The sequence below is a fragment of the Neoarius graeffei genome, chromosome 26, assembly GCF_027579695.1.
Source record: "Neoarius graeffei isolate fNeoGra1 chromosome 26, fNeoGra1.pri, whole genome shotgun sequence".
Lineage (NCBI taxonomy): Eukaryota > Metazoa > Chordata > Actinopteri > Siluriformes > Ariidae > Neoarius > Neoarius graeffei.
This window is the reverse complement of record NC_083594.1, coordinates 31,344,707-31,363,921: the sequence shown is the minus strand read 5'-3', so window position 1 is coordinate 31,363,921 and position 19,215 is coordinate 31,344,707. Positions and strand designations below refer to the sequence as shown.

General features: G+C 46.5%; 1 pseudogene; it reads right to left on the bottom strand.

Annotated features, from left to right (window-relative positions):
* Positions 1-15,938: 15,938 nt before the first annotated feature.
* Positions 15,939-17,817, bottom strand: LOC132874201 (SCAN domain-containing protein 3-like; annotated as a pseudogene).
* Between the last annotated feature and the right edge of the window lie 1,398 nt (positions 17,818-19,215).

Sequence of the window (19,215 nt, the reverse complement as noted above, 5' to 3'; positions counted from 1 at the left end):
TGATGTGTTTGTGTGTCTTCCCAGTGACCGCACCCTTCTTAAGGAGAGAGAGTGAGAGCAGAGGGAGTCTCTCCACAGCAGATAGCTGACGAGTGTGCGTGTGTGTATTGACAACTGAAAAGCTGAATAAAATAGTTTTTTTGTATTCTCAGTTCTGTCCTGCCGTCCTTCTGTGCTCCACCCATTTACACGAACTGCCACAGTGGTGCCGAAACCCGGGAAATGAGCACAGAAGACAACAGCCCCATGGAGTCCTCCACCTTCACCGACCTGATCCACGCCCTCGCCACGGCCCAACAGAGCCAGCACCAGGGGCTGCTCGCCCTCCGAAAGGAGCAAGAACAACGGTTCGAGGCCCTGGTGCTGGCGCAACAGGAAGATCGTCGGGCGTTCCGGCACCTCCTCGCGTCGGCGGGGTCCACCAACTCCACCGCTGCGGGCCCTTCCCCCCTCAGCCTCACGAAGATGGGCCCGCAGGACGACCCCGAGGCATTCTTCACGCTCTTTGAGCAGGTAGCAGAGACCTCGGGGTGGCCGGTGGAACAGCGCGCGGCGCGCCTCCTCCCCCTGCTAACGGGAGAGGTGCAGCTGGCCGCGCTACAGCTCCCCGCCGACCGCCGGCTGGCCTACGCGGACCTTCGCCGGGCCGTCCTCCAGCAGGTGGGACGCACCCCGGAGCAACATCATCAGCGTTTCCGCGCTCTGCGCTTGGAGGAAGTCGGCCGGCCGTTCGCGTTTGGCCAGCAACTCCGGGACGCCTGCTGGCAGTGGTTGAGGGCCGACAGCTGCGACGCCGAGGGACTCATCGACCAGGTGGTACTGGAACAGTTCGTCGCGCGTCTACCAGCAGGAACCGCAGAGTGGGTCCAGTGCCACCGCCCGGCGTCGCTGGATCAGGCAATCGAGCTGGCGGAGGATCATCTGGCGGCTGTCCCGACGGCAGGACAGCAGACGACCTCTTCTCTTCTCTCCTCTCTCTCTCTCTCTCTTCCTCCTGTGTCTTCTCCTCGCCCCATTCCCCCACCGTGGAGACGGGGGCCGGCGCCACCTCAGCCAGCCCGCCGGACCCGCGGTGCCCTTCCGTGTCTCCCTTCTGTGTCTGTCTCTCCCCCCCCAGGTGAGTGAGCCCCAGAGCACTAGTGCAGAGAGGAAGCCCAGGCCGGTTTGCTGGCGCTGCAGGGAACCGGGCCACCTCCAACAGCAGTGCTCGATAATGGAGGTGGGCACGGTGGTTCGGATCCCCAACGCGCCAGGAGCCGCCCTCGATCGGGCCGGAGCGTATCGCATACCGGTGAGTATCCAAGGGGATACATATCAGGCGTTGGTGGATTCGGGCTGTAATCAGACCTCAATCCACAAAAAACCTGGTGCAAGACGAGGCATTGGGGGGAGCACAATTGGTGAAGGTGTTATGTGTGCACGGGGATGTTCACAACTACCCTTTAGTGTCGGTCCACATTATTTTCAGAGGGGAAAAATTAATAGTAAAGGCGGCGGTTAATCCTCGCCTTACCCACTCTTTAATTTTGGGGACGGATTGGCCGGGATTTCGGGGTTTAATGACACACTTAGTCAAGAGTGGGTCCTGCCATTTGACAGGGGGAGGTCCCAGTGTCGCTTTGGCGGGAGCAGCTGTCACAGAGCCGTCTACGTCATCTCCGCGCCAGAGTGAGGAGCCGCCGGCTCCTCCTCTCTCTATTGGGGAATCCCTCGCGGATTTCCCGTTAGAGCAATCGCGAGACGAGACTCTGCGGCATGCTTTTGACCAAGTGAGAGTAATCGATGGTCAAACGCTCCAGCCGAACGCCACCCCGTCCTTCCCCTACTTCGCGATTATGAAGGATAGATTATACCGAGTGACGCAGGACACTCAAACGAAAGAGCGAGTCACGCAGCTTTTAATTCCGAAGAGCCGCCGGGAATTGGTATTCCAGGCGGCTCACTTTAATCCCATGGCTGGACACTTGGGGCAGGATAAAACACTAGCCCGAATAATGTCCCGATTCTATTGGCCGGGGATTCGCGGTGATGTCCGTAGGTGGTGTACGGCATGCCGCGAATGCCAGTTAGTAAACCCAGCGGCCATTCCAAAAGCGCCTTTGCGCCCTCTACCGTTAATCGAGACCCCGTTCGAAAGAATTGGCATGGATCTCGTCGGGCCATTAGATCGGTCAACACGAGGGTACCGCTTTATATTAGTTCTAGTGGACTATGCAACGCGATACCCGGAAGCGGTGCCTCTTCGCAATATATCAGCACGCAGTATTGCGGAGGCACTCTTCCGCGTCATCTCCCGAGTTGGAATCCCAAAAGAGATTCTGACTGATCAAGGCACCTCGTTTATGTCACGAACACTGAAGGAACTGTATGGGTTATTAGGTATTAAGCCGATCTGCACCAGCGTTTATCACCCACAAACGGACGGCTTAGTGGAACGGTTTAATCGCACCCTTAAAAACATAATTAAGAAATTTGTAAGTGAGGACGCGCGTAACTGGGATAAATGGCTCGAACCCTTGCTCTTTGCAGTGCGAGAAGTCCCCCAAGCCTCCATGGGGTTCTCCCCGTTTGAATTACTATATGGGCGTAAGCCGCGTGGCATTTTAGATGTGCTGCGAGAAAATTGGGAGGAGGGACTTTCACCAAGCAAAAATGAAATTCAATATGTTATTGACCTGCACGCAAAACTCCACACACTCACACAACTAACCCAGGAGAATTTGCGGCAGGCCCAAGAACGGCAAACCCGCCTGTACGACAAGGGTACGCGCCTTAGAGAGTTTGCACCGGGAGAGAAAGTACTCGTACTCTTGCCCACATCGAGCTCTAAATTAGTCGCCAAGTGGCAAGGACCCTTTGAGGTCACACGGCGAGTCGGGGACGTCGACTATGAGGTGAAACGAACGGACAGGGGTGGGGCACTACAGATTTACCACCTCAACCTACTCAAACTCTGGAACGAGGAGGTCCCCATGGCGTTGGTGTCGGTGGTTCCAGAGAAGGCGGAGCTGGGGCCGGAGGTTCAAAAAGGAACATTGGCATCACGTCCCTCTCCGGTCCCCTGTGGAGACCACCTCTCCCCGACCCAACTCACGGAGGTTGCCCAGTTGCAGAGCGAGTTTTCGGACGTGTTCTCACCCCTGCCCGGCCGCACTAACCTCATAGAGCACCACATTGAGACGCCCCCGGGGGTGGTAGTGCATAGCCGCCCTTACAGGTTACCCGAACACAAGAAAAAGGTGGTTCGGGAAGAACTCGAGGCCATGCTCGAAATGGGCATCGTCGAGGAGTCCCACAGTGACTGGAGCAGCCCGGTGGTCTTGGTACCCAAGGCCGACGGGTCGGTCCGGTTCTGTGTGGACTATAGAAAAGTCAACGCGGTGTCTAAATTCGATGCATACCCAATGCCTCGTATTGATGAGTTGCTCGATCGGCTAGGCACGGCTCGTTTTTACTCGACGCTGGATTTAACAAAGGGTTATTGGCAGATCCCCTTGACTCCATTATCCCGTGAAAAAATGGCCTTTTCCACACCGTTCGGCTTACACCAATTCGTCACACTTCCTTTTGGGCTGTTTGGGGCGCCTGCTACGTTTCAGCGGCTGATGGACAGGGTCCTCCGCCCCCATGCCACCTATGCAGCCGCGTACTTGGATGATATTATTATTTATAGTAATGACTGGCCGCGGCACCTACAACACCTGAGGGCCGTCCTTAGGTCGCTGAGGCGGGCGGGTCTCACGGCCAACCCGAAGAAGTGTGCTATTGGGCGGGTGGAAGTACGGTATCTGGGCTTCCACTTGGGCAACGGGCAGGTGCGTCCCCAAATTAACAAGACTGCAGCGATTGCAGCCTGCCCGAGGCCCAAGACCAAAAAGGGGGTGAGACAGTTCCTGGGGCTGGCTGGCTATTATCGTAGGTTTATACCTAATTATTCGGACGTCACCAGCCCGCTGACTGATCTGACTAAAAAGGGGGCACCAGATCCGGTCCAGTGGACGGAGCAATGCCAGCGGGCTTTTTCTAAGGTTAAGGCTGCACTGTGTGGGGGGCCACTTTTACACTCCCCTGACTTTTCTCTCCCTTTTATGTTGCAGACGGATGCGTCGGACAGAGGGCTGGGGGCCGTTTTGTCCCAGCAGGTGGAGGGGGAGGATCGCCCTGTCTTGTACATTAGCCGCAAGCTGTCGGTGCGTGAGGGGCGCTACAGTACCATCGAAAAGGAGTGCCTGGCAATCAAGTGGGCGGTCCTCGCCCTCCGGTACTACCTGCTAGGACGCCCTTTCACCCTCTGTTCGGACCACGCGCCCCTCCAGTGGCTCCACCGCATGAAGGATGCCAATGTGCGGATCACCCGTTGGTATCTGGCACTCCAACCCTTTAACTTCAAGGTGATCCACAGGCCGGGGGCACAGATGGTCGTGGCGGACTTCCTCTCCCGTCAAGGGGGGGGGAGTCGGCTGCGGGCCGGACGGCTGCCCGGCCTGAGTTGGGCGGTGGGGGTATGTGGCAGAGGGGGGCGTGGCCTAGCATCAGTCTGTGACAGGAGGGCGGAGTCGGGGAAGTTAAGTGGCAGAATCATTACACCTGTTGTTAATTGATGTGTTTGTGTGTCTTTCCAGTGACCGCGCCCTTCTTAAGGAGAGAGAGTGAGAGCAGAGGGAGTCTCTCCACAGCAGATAGCTGACGCGTGTGCGTGTGTGTATTGACAGCTGAAAAGCTGAATAAAATAGTTTTTTTGTATTCTCAGTTCTGTCCTGCCGTCCTTCTGTGCTCCACCCATTTACACGAACTGCCACACATACACTATGTACGGGACCCGTACTCCTTTTGTACACCTGAACCAAGTCAGCAGCATGGCTAGTAGGGGCTTTTTGCGATGACGGTAAGAAGCATGAGTGGCGCACAGTCATTGTAGGAACCGATCATGTAGCATTGTAGAAGGGAAGAAGACCACCTCATTTGCTGTTTTTATTTGAGTATATGTTAATTTACCATGCAAATGTCAAATAATAAAACATGAGTATAAGGGAATAACACATTTTATTACATTGTAAAAAATCCCAACTAAATAGCCCAACAGTTTGAGCACTGAAACACACTTTGACTCCGAGCTGCTGTCCTGCTCCTACTCCTGCTGAGTGGTGGGATGGGGTGTCGGGATGTCCTTGTCCTTATCACTGAGCATGGCACAATGGCCTGATAGCAATGATGGGATTGCAATGTCTTCACTTCTGGGCATCGTTAGCTGAAACATACATGAAAATCAGCATATATAATATTAATTACATAAGCATATAGATACTGAAATGAATGTTTAAAGCATGTGTATTTACCTGTGAAAATGCCTCTGGTGGGGTGCTGTGCCTTCTGCCGGCTTGAAGGCATACTTCTCCCTGTCCATGCAGGGCTTGTCGGTGCTGCTACCATCATCATCAAATTCTTCCTCCTCCTCCCCCTCTGCTATTTCAGGCTGGGTTACTTCACTTTTGCTCGCTTCTTCTTGGGTCCCATTTTATAAACTTTAAACTGAAAATTTTTTAATTTTTCCCACAAAATATCCAATGTTCTTCAGTCGAAAGACAGATGCAGAATGTTGCAGACACGCTGGTTTTATACCCACTCCTGGCTTGCATCACATGCAAGTTATGAGTGATTGTCACGTGCTAATCACATGCATCACACACGCTTCACAAGTGCGGCCCGAACTCGTAGCGCAGAGAACTGGTAAAATGCAAGTCACATGCACTCCACACTCACTGAACACACAGTGATCACATGTGTCAGATACAGTGCCTTGAAAAACTATTCATACCCCTTGAACTTTTTCACATTTTTCCACTTTACAACCACGAACTTAAAAGTTTTTTATTGAGATTTTATGTGATAGACCAACACAGAGTAGCACATAATTGTGAAGTGAAATGGAAATGATAAATGGTCTTCAAAATTTTAAGCAAATAAAAATCTGAAAAATGTGGTGTGCATTAATATTCAACCCCCCTGCATCAATACTTTGTAGAGCCACCTTTTGCTGCAATTACAGCTGCAAGTCTTTTGTGGTATGTCTCTACCAGCTTTGCACATCTAGACACTGAAATTTTTGCCCATTCTTCTTTGCAAAATAGCTCAAGCTCAGCCAGATTGGATGGAAAGTGTCTGTGAACAGCAATTTTCAAGTCTTGCCACAGATGCTCAATGGGATTTAGGTCTGGACTTTGACTGGGCCATTCTAACACATGAATATTCTTTGATCTAAACCATTCCATTGTAGCTCTGGCTGTATGTTTAGGGTCATTGTCTTGCTGGAAGGTGAATCTCCTTCCCAGTCTCAAGTCTTTTGCAGCCTCCAACAGGTTTTCTTCCAGGATTGCCCTGTATTTAGCTCCATCCATCTTCCCATCAACTCTGACCAGCTTCCCTGTCCCTGCTGAAGAAAAGCATCCCCATAGCATGATGCTGCCACCACCATGTTTCACAGTGGGGATGGTGTGTGCAGGGTGATGAGCAGTTTTAGTTTTCCGCCACACATAGCGCTTTGCATTTAGGCCAAAAAGTTCAACTTTGGTCTCATCTGACCAAAGCACCTTCTTCCACATATTTGCTGTGTTCCCTACATGGCTTCTGGCAAACTGCAAACAGGACTTCTTTTGCCTGTCTTTCAACAATGGTTTTCTTCTTGCCACTCTTCCAAAAAGGCCAGATTTGTGGAGTGTACGACTTATAGTTGTCCTGTGCACAGATTCTCCCACCTGAGCTGTGGATTTCAGCAGCTCCTCCAGAGTGATCATGGGCCTCTTGGCTGCTTCTCTGACCAGTGCTCTCCTTGCTCGCTCTGTCAGTTTAGGTGGACGGCCATGTCTTGGTAGGTTTGCAGTCGTGCCATACTTTTTCCATTTTTGAATGATGGATTGAACAGTGCTTCTTGAGATGTTCAGAGCTTGGGATTTTTTTTTATAACCTAACCCTGCTTTAAACTTCTCTAGACCTTTATCCCTGACCTGTCTGGTGAGTTCTTTGGTCTTCATGATGCTGTTTGTTCTTCAGTGTTCTCTAACAAACCACTGAGGCCTTCACAGAACAAATGTATTTATGCTGAGAGTAAATTACACACAGTAGGACTCTATTAACTAATTAGATGGCTTCTGAAGGCAATTGATTGCACTGGATTGTATTTAGAGGTATCAGAGTACAGGGGGCTGAATACTAATGCACACCACATTTTTCAGATTTTTATTTGTTTAAAATTTTGAAGACCATTTATAATTTTCGTTTCACTTCAGAATTATGTGCTACTCTGTGTTGGTCTATCACATAAAATCTCAATAAAAAAACTTTTAAGTTTGTGGTTGTAAGGTGGAAAAATGTGAAAAAGTTCAAGGGGTATGAATACTTTTTCAAGCCACTGTATACGCTTTCCATGGGCTAATGGCGCAATTTTTCCCACGCCTCGAGGAAGTCAGGTGTGCAACCTGTACTTGACAAGTACTTTGCTATCGGAAACCGGCTTTTTGTTAGTTTATATATATATATATATATATATATATATATATATATATATATATATATATATAGTATTTATTTATATTCAGTTTGAGATGAAGCTACTTCACCAAAAGGTGAATTTTTTTTCTAATCCTTTTACTGATCTTGACAAGGGATGCCAAGAATTGTGGAGAGCATTTTTTATTGGCATCCCTTGTAAAGATTAGCAAAAAAAAGGTTAGAAAAATCCCAACTTTGGGTGAAATAGCTTCATCTCACAATGAAAAAAAATGAGAGAAAATTTTGCAACTATTATTGCTAAATATGGTGGAAGTCCTGTGATGTTTTGGAGCTGTTTTTTCTCCAAAGGCCTCAACCTTGTTAGGGTACATGGTATCGTGGACTCCATGAAATACCAGGACAATTTAAATCAAAATCTTTCTGCCTCTGCCAGGAAACTAAAACTGGGTTGTCATTGGATCTTCCAGCAGGACAATGATACAAAGCATATGTCCAAATCAACAAAAATGGTTAGTTTACCAAAGAATCAAGCTTCTGTCATGGCCATCTCAGTCCCCTGACCTGAACCCTATTGAAAACCTGTGGGGTGAGCTGCACTGGATTGTGCACAAGAGAGAACCTAGGACCCTGGATGATATGGAGGGACTCTGCAAAAAGGAAAGGTCTCCAATGTCCTGCTCTGTACTCTCCAACTAAATGTTATAGGAGAATACTCAGTGCTGTTTTACTGGCAAAGGTAGGTTGCACAAAGTATTAAATGCAGAGGAGCTGATCATGGTGGCATGTGTTTTTGTTGAAAAAATTTTTTCTTGATGAGGGATTTGTTTTTCTCTGAATATATTTATTTCAATTAAAGGTTGGATTTTTCAGTGTGAGATGAAGCTACTTCATCAAAAGGTGAATTTTTTCGAACACTTTTTAGTAATCTTTACAACCGGTGTGTCAGTAACCACACTGAAAGCCCAAGTTCGGAGCAGCCTCCAAACATGGCCACTCTGGACTACACTTCCGAAAAGCCACACTGCCCCATCACCAGAATTCTAATTACAGTGGTACTTGAAACTTTGTGAACCCTTTAGAATTTTCTATATTTCTGCATAAATATGACCTAAAACATCATCAAATTTTCATACAAGTCCTAAAAATAGATAAAGAGAACCCAGTTAAACAAATGAGACAAAAATATTATACTTGGTCATTTATTTATTGAGGACAATGATCCAATATTACATATCTGAGTGGCAAAAGTATGTGAACTTCTAGGATTAGCAGTTAATTTGAAGGTGAAATTAGAGTCAGGTGTTTTCAGTCAATGGGATGACAATCAGGTGTGAGTGGGCACCCTGTTTTATTTAAAGAACAGGGATCTATCAAAGTCTGATCTTCACAACACACATGTGTGGAAGTGTATCATGGCACGAACAAAGGAGATTCAGAAAAAGTGTTGATGCTCATCAGGCTGGAAAAGGTTACAAAACCATCTCTAAAGAGTTTGGACTCCACCAATACACACTCAGATTGTGTACACCTGGAGGAAATTCAAGACCATTGTTACCCTCCCCAGGACTGGTCGACCAACAAAGATCACTCCAGGAGCAAGGCATGTAATAGTCGGCGAGATCACAAAGGACCCCAGGGTAACTTCTGTAATGGAAACTTCTAATAAACACTTCAGAATGCTTAGCAGTTGTCTTTTCAGTTATTTATTATAGTAGATCATATCAAACAGGAAAGGAAAAAAGAAGAAGACACCAACTCTGGTGATGTTGAGAGTACACTGAGTTGTGTCTTAGAAATATTATCTATTATACTCTGAAGATACCGGTATTCGCTTACTGCTCGCGTCTGTACGTGATTGGCTCAAGATTTTCTATGAAGCTTTGTTAAAGCGTGCACCTGGCATGTTCTGATATGTACAGGCGGATGCATGGTTAGGGAGAACTCAGACACCCTGCTTATCACCAGCCAAGGCCACAGAAAGGCGATTACAGCATGTGGCAAAAACAACTTCTTAGTACACTAGGAGGCCACTTGAGCTCAACACACAGAAACACAGAGAATAGGAATGTTCATTCACTAAATTTTCTTCACATTTCCCCCCTTTTTATCCTACAGGATAATAATTGCTAAAAGAAAGAAATGTACACAATTTCAGTGGTAAGAGTTCCCGGAGAGATTCGACTTAACACGTCATTGAGTGTACAGGGATAATGCTAAGGCTGTTTTGTAAAACATAGACGTCTTAAGTTAATGCTAGCAAGCTATATACATAGATCAGGAAAAAATAGAACAGAAAACAACCACAAATGAGAGTGTTTTAAGCTAGGGCTGATTTCATATCAGCTGTGCTGGCGTTATCAAACAGCGGGTTATAGTCTTTGTGTGGGTTTGGAGGCCAGTCAGGCAGGTCATCCGGGTCTATTTTCACCATCTGGTAAGCAATATTTGTCAGCTGCCTCTGAAACACAGACATACAACATTGACAGAAAACAGGGAGCAAACATAGCATCACAATCACTAAGCCCAGGACCAGTATGGTGGATAGAATCAGAATCTTCCATCCACCAAACCAACGCCACCAGCTGTCTTTGACTCCTCCATGTTCATCTGCTTGTAATTGTTCAGCAACCTTGCGCATCTTGTTCAGTGCCTCAGTGATGTTACCATGATTCCCTTGCCCTTCTTGATGTGTATTTGTTGCTCAGAGGGTGGGCACGCCCTATCAGCCCTCATCCCACCTCACCGAGACTTGGAGGAAACTCGAAACCCTAAGACTTATCTATTGGCTAGACACTGAAATACTCTTCCTATTGAGGGTGCATGTGTGATTGATGTGATACTTCCCTATTGAGGGTGCATGCGTGATTGACTGTTCCATGCAATGGTGCCTTTCTTCCTCACGCGCTTTACCAGTGTCCGGGTCACTTAGGCCTTCCTTTTCCTCCTGCTCAGCCGGTTCAGGAACCCTCCTGCAGTGGCTAGCGTGGATCCACGTCACTCTGCCTGTGACCTTCACTGCCACTGAGGTCATGAGCAGGACCTGGAATGAGCCATTCCACCGTGGCTTGTTCCACTTGGTTCGTCGGAAGTCCTTCACCACTATCCAATCCCCTGGTTGTAGATCATGCAGAGGTCCCTCAGCAGGCTTGGGAAGTGCTTCTTTTGCCTGTTTGTGGATAGATTTCAAAGCAGAGGACAACATTGCACGGTAATTCAACATTGCATCATCACACAGTGTGGTGTCCGGCGGTGTTCCTTGGGCTGGCCCTATCCCCGTGTTGGGTACTCATCCAAACAGAATTTCAAATGGGCTTAACCCATGTTTAGGCCTAGTTTGCATCCTCATTTGTGTGAGTACTACAGGGTCCAGAGTCCAGAGTCCAGCCTAGCCCTGTTTCTGCACAAGCTTTGCTTAGTTTATTTTTAAGGGAACCATTTTCCCTCACTAAGTGTCAGTTCAATGAAGTCCATTTGGAGATGATCAAACAGTTTGTCTGGTATTGGGTGTGCTACTTGAGTTAGTTTGATACCTTGACCTGCATTATGTTGTGCATATATCAAGCATTGCTTGCAAAATTTTGCAGTATAATTTGAAAACCCCTTTGTGAACCATCTCTTTGTTACTTCTGCTACCATTCCCCCTTTTGACACATGGGTGAGCCCATGGGCCAATTTTGCATAGAAAGGGAACATGTGTTTTGGTAGACAGGGATGGCCCGAGGGACAAACCCAGACCGAGTTTGCAAAGATACAGCCGACCTGTTTCCAGACTCATCTCTTGTCCTGGGTAGCAGTGCTCTGAAGGTCCACTAGCTGTAAACAGGGGGTAGAAACCTGAGGAAAAGCAAAGTTAGAGGGTGAACTAGAAGCTGAGGCTGCACACTTAGCTGCCGCATCCGCCCTGGCATTTCTTTGAGACACAAGATCAGTATTGTTAGTATGGGCAGCACACTTACACACAGTCAAGTCAAGTTTATTTGTATAGCACTTTTAACAATAAACATTGTCGCAAAGCAGCTTTACAGAATTTGAATGACTTAAAACATGAGCTAATTTTATCCCTAATCTATCCCCAATGAGCAAGCCTGTGGCGACGGTGGCAAGGAAAAACTCCCTCAGATGACATGAGGAAGAAAACTTGAGAGGAACCAGACTCAAAAGGGAACACATCCTCATTTGGGGAACAACAGACAGCATGACTATAATATTAACAGTTTTAACATGAAGACAGTTTTGTTGATGTTGTAACTCTTCATTGATGGAAACTTGAGTGCAAAACTGTTCATGACAACTGCAGTCCTAAAGTTAGCAAGTCAACTGTAGTCCTCAGCCATAAAAGCATTACTGTAAGAGTCCAGAGCATCCTCCAAGTGTAACTTTCAACTGTCCTCATGGGGCCATCCTCCACAGGAGTGATGCGATGAGACTCCAACCAGACACAGGGCACCAGGATGGATCAAGCAGGTCCGAGGAGCAGAAGAGGTCAGCATCTCGATCCCAGGACCAACATGTAACTCAGAGGGACAGATTTGGGGGGGGGGGGGAGAGGGAGAGAAAACACAGGTTGTTAGGTATGCCCTAAAAATGACACAAGTATTAAGTCTGTGTGGTAGGCTCACAGAGATGAGAATCTTGACATCAGGCATAATACACAACAATGGCATGTTAATATGGTTTAAAAAATATCATGACCTGCTCTGGCTGGATGCTTGATTGGGTGATGGGAGCACACTCCTCAGCAATGATGGGATGCAGATGGGACCCTTAGGGCTGGCCAAGACAATTCAGTTACATTTCACCGGGTCTGGGACATGCCACAGAATGTCTGATGGCCGATTCCCTGCAGGCTACGAGAGCCAGTCGAGGTCTCCACCCTCTCCACCAAAAGATTTCCTGTTGACTCCATGTAACTCAGAGGGACAGATTTGGGAGGAGGGGGGAGAGAGAGAGAGAGGGAGCGAAAACATGGGTTGTTAAGTATGCCCAATGTCACCTGAATAAGTAGAAACAGTATACATATTGCACTGAGTACAAGCAGGGACTCTGGCAACTAACTATGACAGCTGTCACAGAGTAGCACAGCTCAGGTGTAGGTCCACTCATAAATAAACTAGCCCCGCCACAGCAGCACTTTAGTGCGAGGTGTTTATTTTACAAAGTTCTCCCAAATAGTCCAACAGTGCGAAGGTGAGAATTATAAATAAAGCTGGCCAGTAGCAAAATTTACTAAGAAAAAAAACTAACACTAAAGAAAAAAAAGTACTTTCCTAATGTAACAAATCAAACCCAAGAATATTCTAAAGTAATTCAGTTCAGTTAAATTACATCCAACTACAGCCACAATCTGCATTACAATTAGTTACCTGAGCTAGTACTCTGTTGCTTCTCCCTCACTCTCTCTCCCACAAAATGTTCACCCTGATCATTCTATAGTCTCAGCCCCTCCCCCAGGTCATACCATTACACAGTTTTAAAAATAAATTACCACAAGTAAACATTTTCAGACATAAATAACACAGCCATCAAATAGCTCATCAACAATACCCTGCATAAGCATCCATTTCCCAACAGTTTATACCCCACAAACATTATTATTTCATTGATTTGCAAAACACCCCTCAAAACTTGGTTTTGCTTGTACCCATGCTGCATTGCGCAGCCCTGACGCTACTGAATTAGCCCTCTGTTATTGCTGCTCAGGTTGGCCTGTCATGGCCACGCGCAAGCCATTCAAACCCTCCCCAAACAAATGCCAACCGGACTAAAACCCCACAGAAAAGATGGACAAGACAGAAAAAACAAATCAAACAAGACACAACCAACATTACCTAGACAGCTCAAATAAGTAAGTATATGTTTATTTTAAGGAGTTATGATTTTATCGCAGTAGGGAAAAAGACACGAGTTTAATTGTATTTGCGTGTGGTGTGTGTTGCTACTAAAGTCAGGTGTGCACCCCTGCTGTAGTAACTAACTGGCAGAGGTGGAAAGTAACGAATTACATTACTCACGTTACTGTACTTGAGTAGCTTTTTTGTGTACTTATACTTTTTCAAGTAATTTTTAAAGAGTGTACTTTTACTTAAGTATGTTTTCTTTTAAGTAGTGTACTTCGGTACATTTTACATCACAACCGTTACTGAGTAAAAAAAAAAAAAAAATAAAAAATAAAAAAAGGCTAAAATGGAGAAGGGGAAATGCGTTCTGGAAATTAATCACGGGAAGGACAGTTGTCGCGCGTGCGAGTCTCACACAGACGATGGCAGACATGAACCGGCACTTTAAGGGGGGGGGGCTTCGGGGGGCTCAAGCCCCTGGGCCACAGCCAATCAGGGGCCTTGTAATATTAATAAAATAATAAACTGTTGGAATCGTGGGCCTACATTAATGTATGGATAGAAATAAGGTTAGAAATAAATGAGCGCACAGTAGCCTGCTGTAAGAGACATGGTGGATGTGGTTCGTGAAACGAACACCCACAACTGTACCAGAATAAAATGTAACAAAATGTAACGTCACGCACGAAAGCGCGCCAAAGACTGCAGACTACAGAGACACAAATTTAGAGGCTTTGAAAGATGAAGCATTCACATGTTAGCGGGGCGCATAAAAGGAAAAAAAGAGAGAGATGCAGGTAATGATAGAATCGTTGCCTAAAGTCACAGACTTTTTAAGGTAAGGATCACCAATCTGTTCAGAATATCAGCTACTTATCAGTTATCAGCCTACCAGCAGCTAGGCTATGTGCAGCTAGGCTATGTGTAGCTAGGCTAGATATGCTATGATCTGTCCAACAGTAAAATAAATCAGTTGTGATTTGAATATGTGTGGTGTGATTTGAGTTATAATCCTGTTAGTATAATAGCATATTTTGATGGGGATAATAAAATGTCTAAAATGGCATCTACTGAAGAAATTGATGAAAAGATTGGAGCCTATAATTTTCACAGTTCAGGCAGCAGACAGAGTAAGCATACTGAGGGGAATAGCAATACAAAGCTAGCGCAGATCCACATTTCTCGCTAGCTGTGTTGGGTGTGTTGTTAACCCGTGTGGATTTAAGTGAAATACTTGAGAAGTTCTGTGGTCAAGACAACGTTTTAAGGTTCATTATTAATGTTTGCCCGCCGTGGCTTGTTGTTGACGAAAGGCCCACATGATTTTGCCTTATGCAGCTACTGCTAGCGTCATGCTTTTAACTAGGTTAAGCTCATTTGCGCTAAAGGATGGGTTTATTGAAGGACTTTGATGTAGCTAGTTTCTTTTTAAAAAATCGTATGCTCAAAACAGTATGCCCATGTTCATCATGTTTAACTTTTTTCTTGATGGAGTGCGTGAAATATTGTTGAGTGGTATTTCGATGCAGTCATGTCAAAAAGGCAGTTGAATGCACGGTCTTATTCAAGGAGAAGGAAGACTTGCATGACGCTTGAACATAGATCGGTAAAATAGACCCTAGTAGGACTTGGTTTTGTGTATTTCGGTCTGTAGAGTTATGAGTTTGGCCACTGTCCATGGTGTTTACGTTTCATGTGGCCGCCGAGCCAAGTACCTTCATCATCATCATCATGTTCCCCTGTCAAAAGTTAAACTCTCTAGGGGTGCTTCTGCTGTAGCAGTTGCAGCAGTTGCTCAAAGTTTGATTTGTCCATCATCATACGTCTTATCTGTTGGGTGTCTATGCCCAGCAGATTTTCCCATTTCGTCCATTTGTAACCATTTTTGTCAAACAGGAGCTGCTTTTGCACTTGGTTATTGCCCATCCGGCAAATGTGAGCAATATATTTTAGTTGTTGTACGTAGCAGGATATCCTGGGTTCCTGTCAGTTTCCGGAGGTCAGCATTGGACATCTTGTAGCTCCAGTCTATATCTTCATTTGTAGTGTTCTTTTGGTCAGGGGCATTCTTTCGTTTATATCCACCTTTAATCATTTTCCTTAGGAAGCCGTGCCACACTACCTCAATTTTGTGAATTTCACTGGATGATAGTTGCCATGCCTGTGTGCTGTACAGCAGGGGTCCCCAACCTTTTCAGCACTAGGGACCGGTTTGGTTCAGCATTGTTTTGCTGCGGCCCGGTGTGTGTGTGTGTGGGGGGGGCGTGGTCTCACACGCGCGAGCTGGGGGGCGGGGTGTCTACGTTTAGCAGACACTGGGAGAATGCATTTAGCTGATGCTTTTACAAATTAGAATAATTGATTATTTGAATTGGAGGACAATTTTGGTGATCGTTTTGGTTCCATATCTGGTGTTGTGCATGCGTTAAAAGTAGCAAACTTCAGCTATGAACAGTAAGTAAAACTGAATCAGGAACATAAACTTGAACGACAAAATTGAACTAGGAACATGAAAACAACATGCACAACACAATAGGAATAGGTGCTGAAACAAATTAAAGGCCTAATTTTATTATGGCATAAGCCGATTAAATTTTAATGTGAGCCCTGTGCTTGTTTCCCTGCAGCTAGAATGTCCCATCTGGGGGTGATGTTGGACAGTGACACTCTTAATGTATTTGAAATATCCAATCGGTTTCTCAGTTTTGTTTTGGTCACTGTCATTGCGGAAAACCCGGCCTCGCAAAGATAAGTAGTTGGGAAGGGCAGCAACATTTTGAGCGCTTTTACGGCTATTTCCGGATATTCCCGTTTGGCGTTTACCCAGAACGCAGGCAGAGAGTTTGTTTGGTCAAATTTAGTCTTAAGACCACCGTCATTTGCCAGCTCGATCAGCTGCGCTTCCTCCTGAACGGACAGGTGGTCAGGAATTCTTGCAAATGGATTGCGGATCCATTCATTCTTATCACGCGGATCTCGGGAGGCTGGGAAGTAGCGGTCGAATTCTTTCGACAGCCCAACGAGATGGTCACGAACCAACTGTGATAGAGCTGGCGCTGGCTCCATTTCCCCCAATAGCCCCACTAATAAATGAAACATGTCAAATACACCCTTGTCTACGCGACGCCCCCACTGATCCAGCTTTGCTTTAAATGCAGCGACTTTGTCTGCTACTTTAAAGACAGTCGTCATTCTCCCCTGAAGTGTCAGGTTGAGCTCATTAAGCAAAGCAAAAATGTCACAGAGGTAGGCGAGTTTTGACACCCAGTGTTCATCACTGAAATGCGCAGCCAGATCAGACTGTTTTCCTGCCAGAAATGCCTGCAGAGGCTCTCTCAACTCGAACACTCTGGCCAGTGACTTCCCCCTCGACAGCCACCTGACCTCTGCGTGCAAGAGAAGGCGTTTGTGCTCTGCATTCATTTCTTCGCAGAGCTGCTCAAACAACCGGGTGTTGAGTGCGTGTGCTTTGATGAAGTTGACCATTTTAACGACATCGTTCAATACAGCATTCAACTCCGGTGACAATTTATGGCTGGCCAGCATTTCTTTGTGAATGACACAGTGTGTGTTCGCAGTCAGGTGCAACCTCGCTCAGCCTCGCAGTGAAACCAGACAGCCGCCCAGTCATCGCCGCAGCCCCATCAGTACATACACCGATGCAGAAGGACCAGTCTAATTTCCCTGACACGTAACCATCCAACGCCCGAAACAACTCTGCACCTGTGGTGTTTGTTGGAAGGGAGAGCACACACAACAGATCCTCCTCAACATCCTCCTCAAAAATGTACCGCATGAAAACGAGAAGTATTGCCCTGTTTTCCACATCAGTGGACTCGTCTACCTGAATTGCAAACCACGGCGACCCTTTTAGCCTCTGCAACAACTGCGCCTCAATATCCTCCGCTATATCATTAATGCGCCTCTGCACAGTACTGGCAGAAAGAGGTACCGAGCCTATCTTTTTGGCTGCTGCCTCCCCAAGCACTTCGTCGCACATGTCTTGGGCAGAAGGCAGAATTAGCTCTTCTCCAATAGTGAATGGTTTCTTTGACTTAGCTATTTGACACGCCACTCTGTACGAGGCTCTTAGCAAAGCCACGTTCACAGAAGTAGTTGTCTTTAGCGTGAGTTTTTGTGAATCTTGCTCTTGCTTTTTGCGCTCAAAGAATTCAAGAGGTTTATTTTTAAGTGTGGGGTGTTTAGTTTCAAGGTGTCGAATGAGCTTTGATGGCTTCATAGACTCATTCGACAGCTTGTCCCCGCACACCACACACAACGGATTAGGAGCATGCGAGTCACCAGTCTGTGTAAAGCCGAATTTTAGGTAGGAATCATCATATCTCCTATTGAAAGATCCCTTCTTTTTCTTTGGGTTGCTTCCGGGATCATTATTGTCATCGATGCTGGACCTCTTTTCACCCTTACCCAAACCAAAGAAACTTTCTAAGGACATTTGCTGCTTCTTGCTCATTGTAGCTAATATACACTGTCGCTGACCGTGAGAACTGAGCTGATCTGAGGCAGCACTGTGGGAAAATAGCCTACGTGTTGAGGGCGGGTCAGACAGTCATCATGATTGAAAAAAATAAAATGTGCTATCGGCCTCTGAATGCAATAGGCTATGCAGCGTCCACGCATACTTATCTAACGTGAAATGAACCCATGTTTTATTTACACCTCTCTCTCTCTCTCTCTCTCTCTCTTTTATATATAAAAAATCCCCCCCTTTTTTTGGCATTTCCCCCCAATGTCACGACCCGGTTCGGAATGTCTCGTGGACCGGTACCGGTCCGCGGACCGGTGGTTGCGGACCGCTGCTGTACAGGAGGTGAGATCGAACGCATGCCACTAGGAACTTTATACGGGTTTTTAGTAGTATTCGGTGGTCAGTTAGAACGTGTTTCAGTTCATTCCATTTCATGAATGCAGCACTTATCCTAGCATGCAGGAAGTGTGAGGATTCATCACAGTTGCTGACATGATATTTAAAGGTGCGGACGTTTTTAATATTAGTGCCACCAAGGGAAATAATACTTGGTTTACATTTGATATCCTTATTGACGTTAAAAGCCATTGTTTCTGTTTTGACATATGATATTTGTAAACCAAAGCGGGTGTAGGTCTTATCATACAAGTGAAGAATATTCTGAAGCTCCTCGATGGATCCAGCGAGTATGGCCTGATCATCTGCGTATAGAATCTCTGTTATGCAACCCTCTCCTGATGCTCCTGCTTTCGTACGCATTTCTCTTGTGGATACCTCATTTGGAATGCAATATCTGAACTTGAAGCCTGTATCTGGGTACAGTTTTGATATCTCATGCTGTGCAATCCTGACAACAAAGTCCATATAGATATTAAAAACTGATGGCGATTCTAGGGCACCTTGTCTTGCAGTGAATGTTTGTTTTCATGCCGCCGAGCTATTTTTATGTATTTTATTTTTTAAAAGGACTTTTCTGTAGGTGTGTGTGTTTTATGTTTACAACACATAGGTCTACATTAGCGCACGCGCGCTTGTGTGGTTATCTCTGGCCATGCCCCTGCGTGAAAGTTACGCAGTATCACTGTCCTGTCCGTGGTAATAATCAGAACCGGCTCTGTAATGATAATGCGCGCGTTCTTCTCTCCTTCTGTGGTCAGATGTGTTGAGCGATGTGAGCGTGGGCCTTGCGCAGCTACACTGAGCCAAACGTAACCTATCGTAGGCTTCTAGGCTCATTACGCGCTTACACTGTAAATGCTTGACACGTATTGCAAATAAAATAAGAGTGTTTTCCTGGCCAACGGTAAGGGTAGGGTTGACAGGTAGCCTATGAGGGGCCTAGCCCCTGGGCCACGGGTGTTGATAAAGTGCCCCTGCGGACAT